Genomic DNA, 4,489 nt, shown 5'->3' with positions numbered 1-4,489 from the left:
TCAGAAACTCTCTGGCACTCTCTATCACGCTCTATCACTCTCTGGCACACTCTGACAATCTCTGACACTCTCTGACACTCTCTATCACTCTCTGACACTCTCTATCACATTCTGACGCTCTCAGATACTCTCTATCACTCTCTGGCACTCTCTTTCACTCACTGGCATGCTCGGACACACTCTGACACTCTCAGGCACTCTCAGACACTCTCTATACTCTCTATCACTCTCTGACACACTCTGACAATCTCTGACACTCTCAGACACTCTCAGACACGCTCTGTCACTCTCTGACACTCTCAGACACTCTCTATCACTCTCTGACACTCTCTGACATTCTCAGACACTCTCTATCACTCTCTATCACTTGCTGACACTCTCAGACACTCTCAGACACTCTCTATCACTCTTTAACACTCGCTGACACTCTCAGACACACTCAGACACTCTCTGTCACTCTCTGACAATCACTGAAACTATCAGACACTCTCTGTCACACTCAGACACTCTCTCTCACTCTCTGACAATCTCTGAAACTCTCTGACACACTCACACACTCTCTGAGACTCTCTAACACTCTCTAACACTCTCTGACACTCTCTGACATTCTCTATCACTCTCGGAAACTCTCTGACACCTTCTGACACACTCTGACACACTCTATCGCTCTCTGACATTCTCTGACACACTCTGACACTCTCTGACACTCTCAGACACTCTCAGACACTGTCTAACACTCTCTGACACTTTCTATCACTCTCTGACACTCTCTGACACACTCTGAAAGTCTCTGACACTCTCTATCACTCTCTATCACTCTCTGACACAATTTGACACTCTCTATCACTCTCTGACACTCTCAGACACTCTCTATCACTCTATGACACTCTCAGACACTCTCTATCACTCTCTGACACACTCTGACACTCTCTGACACTCCCAGACATTCGCTATCACTCTCTATCACTCTCTGACACTCTCTATCACTCTCTGACACACTCTGACACTCTCTGACACTCCCAGACACTCGCTATCACTCTCTATCACTCTCTGACACTCTCTATCACTCTCTGACACCCTCTATCACTCTCTATCACTCTCTGACTCACTCTGACACTTTCTGACACTCTCAGACACTCTGTCACTCTCTTTCAAACTCTGACACACTCTGACAGTCTCTGACACTCTCTGACACTCTCTATCACTCTCTGTTACTCTCTGCCACACTCTGACACTCTCTGACACTCTCTGACATTCTCTGAAACACTCTGACAATCTCTGAAACTCTCTATCACTCTCTGACACACTCTGTCACTCACAGACACTCTCAGACACTCTCGATCACTCTCTGACATTCTCTATCACTCTCTGACACTCTCTGACACACTCAGACACTCTCTGACTCTCTCAGACCCTCTCAGACACTCGCTGACACTTTCTATCACTCTCTGACACTCTCAGACACTCTCTGTCACTTTCTATCACTCTCTGACACTGTTTGACACTCTCTGAAGCTCTCAGACACTCTCAGACACTTTCTATCACTCTCTGACACTCTCAGACACTCTCTGACACTCTCAGACACTCTCTATCACTCTCTGACACTCTCAGACACTTTCTATCACTCTCTGACACTCTCAGACACTCTCTGACACTCTCAGACACTCTCTATCACTCTCTGACACTCTCTGACACACTCTGACACTTTCTGACACTCTCAGACACTCTCTCTCACTCTCTTTCAAACCCTGACACACTCTGACACACTCTGACAGTCTCTGACACTCTCTGACACTCTCTATCACTCTCTGTTACTCTCTGACACACTCTGACATTTTCTGACACACTCTCACAATCTCTGACACTTTCTATCACTTTCTGACACTCTTTATCACTCTCTGACACTCTCAGACACTCTCTACCAATCTCTGACACTCTCAGACACTCTCAATCACTCACTGACACTCTCTGTCACTCTCTGACACTCTCTGACACACTCTGACACTCTCAGACACTCTCTATCAATCTCTATCACTCTCTGACACACTCTGACACTTTCTGACACTCTCAGAAACTCTCTATCACTCTCTATCCCTCTCTGTTACTCTCTGCCACACTCTGGCACTCTCAGACCCTCTCTGACTCTCTCAGACCCGCTCAGACCCTCTCTGACACTTTCTGTCACTCTCTGACACTCTCAGACACTCTCTGTCACTTTCTATCACTCTCTGACACTGTTTGAAACTCTCTGACACTCTCAGACACTCTCAGACACTTTCTATCACTCTCTGACACTCTCAGACACTCTCTGACACTTTCTATCACTCGCTGACACTCTCAGAGACTCTCAGACAGTCTCAGACACTTTCTATCACTCTCTGACACTGTCTGACAGTCTCTGACACTCTCAGACACTCTCTATCACTCGCTGACACTCTCAGACACTCTCAGACACTCTCTGTCACTCTCAGACACTCTCAGACACTCTCTCTCACTCTCTGACACTCTCTGAAACTCTCTGACACACTCACACACTCTCTGACACTCTCTAACACTCTCTGACACTCTCTGACACACTCTGACACTCTCTGACACTCTCTATCACTCTTTGAAACTCTCTGACACTCTCTGACACACTCTGACACACTCTATCGCTCTCTGACATTCTCTGACACACTCTGACACTCTCTGACAGTGTCAGACACTCTCTATCACTCTCCATCACTCTCTGACACTGACTGACACCCTCAGACACGCTCTATCACTCTCTGACACTTTCTATCACTCTCTGACACTCTCTGACACACATTGAAACTCTCTGACACTCTCTATCACTCTCTATCACTCTCTGACACAATTTGACACTCTCTATCACTCTCTGACACTCTCAGACACTCTCTGTCACTCTCAGACACACTCTGACACTCTCTGACACTCCCAGACACTCGCTATCACTCTCTATCACTCTCTGACACTCTCAGACACTCTCAGACACTCTCTGACACACACTGACTCTCTCAGGCATTCTCAGAAACTCTCTGGCACTCTCTATCACTCTCTATCACTCTCTGGCACACTCTGACAATCTCCGATACTCTCAGAAACTCTCTGGCACTCTCTATCACGCTCTATCACTCTCTGGCACACTCTGACAATCTCTGACACTCTCTGACACTCTCTATCATTCTCTGACACTCTCTATCACATTCTGACGCTCTCAGACACTCTCTATCACTCTCTGGCACTCTCTTTCACTCACTGGCATGCTCGGACACACTCTGACACTCTCAGGCACTCTCAGACACTCTCTATACTCTCTATCACTCTCTGACACACTCTGACAATCTCTGACACTCTCAGACACTCTCAGACACGCTCTGTCACTCTCTGACACTCTCAGACACTCTCTATCACTCTCTGACACTCTCTGACATTCTCAGACACTCTCTATCACTCTCTATCACTTGCTGACACTCTCAGACACTCTCAGACACTCTCTATCACTCTTTAACACTCGCTGACACTCTCAGACACACTCAGACACTCTCTGTCACTCTCTGACACTCACTGAAACTATCAGACACTCTCTGTCACACTCAGACACTCTCTCTCACTCTCTGACAATCTCTGAAACTCTCTGACACACTCACACACTCTCTGAGACTCTCTAACACTCTCTAACACTCTCTGACACTCTCTGACATTCTCTATCACTCTCGGAAACTCTCTGACACCTTCTGACACACTCTGACACACTCTATCGCTCTCTGACATTCTCTGACACACTCTGACACTCTCTGACACTCTCAGACACTCTCAGACACTGTCTAACACTCTCTGACACTTTCTATCACTCTCTGACACTCTCTGACACACTCTGAAAGTCTCTGACACTCTCTATCACTCTCTATCACTCTCTGACACAATTTGACACTCTCTATCACTCTCTGACACTCTCAGACACTCTCTATCACTCTATGACACTCTCAGACACTCTCTATCACTCTCTGACACACTCTGACACTCTCTGACACTCCCAGACATTCGCTATCACTCTCTATCACTCTCTGACACTCTCTATCACTCTCTGACACACTCTGACACTCTCTGACACTCCCAGACACTCGCTATCACTCTCTATCACTCTCTGACACTCTCTATCACTCTCTGACATCCTCTATCACTCTCTATCACTCTCTGACACTCACTGAAACTATCAGACACTCTCTGTCACACTCAGACACTCTCTCTCACTCTCTGACAATCTCTGAAACTCTCTGACACACTCACACACTCTCTGAGACTCTCTAACACTCTCTAACACTCTCTGACACTCTCTGACATTCTCTATCACTCTCGGAAACTCTCTGACACCTTCTGACACACTCTGACACACTCTATCGCTCTCTGACATTCTCTGACACACTCTGACACTCTCTGACACTCTCAGACACTCTCAGACACTGTCTAACACTCTCTGACACTTTCT

Source organism: Heterodontus francisci, unplaced genomic scaffold (assembly GCF_036365525.1).
Source record: "Heterodontus francisci isolate sHetFra1 unplaced genomic scaffold, sHetFra1.hap1 HAP1_SCAFFOLD_292, whole genome shotgun sequence".
In the NCBI taxonomy this organism is placed as follows: domain Eukaryota; kingdom Metazoa; phylum Chordata; class Chondrichthyes; order Heterodontiformes; family Heterodontidae; genus Heterodontus; species Heterodontus francisci.
This window is presented reverse-complemented; position numbering follows the sequence as displayed.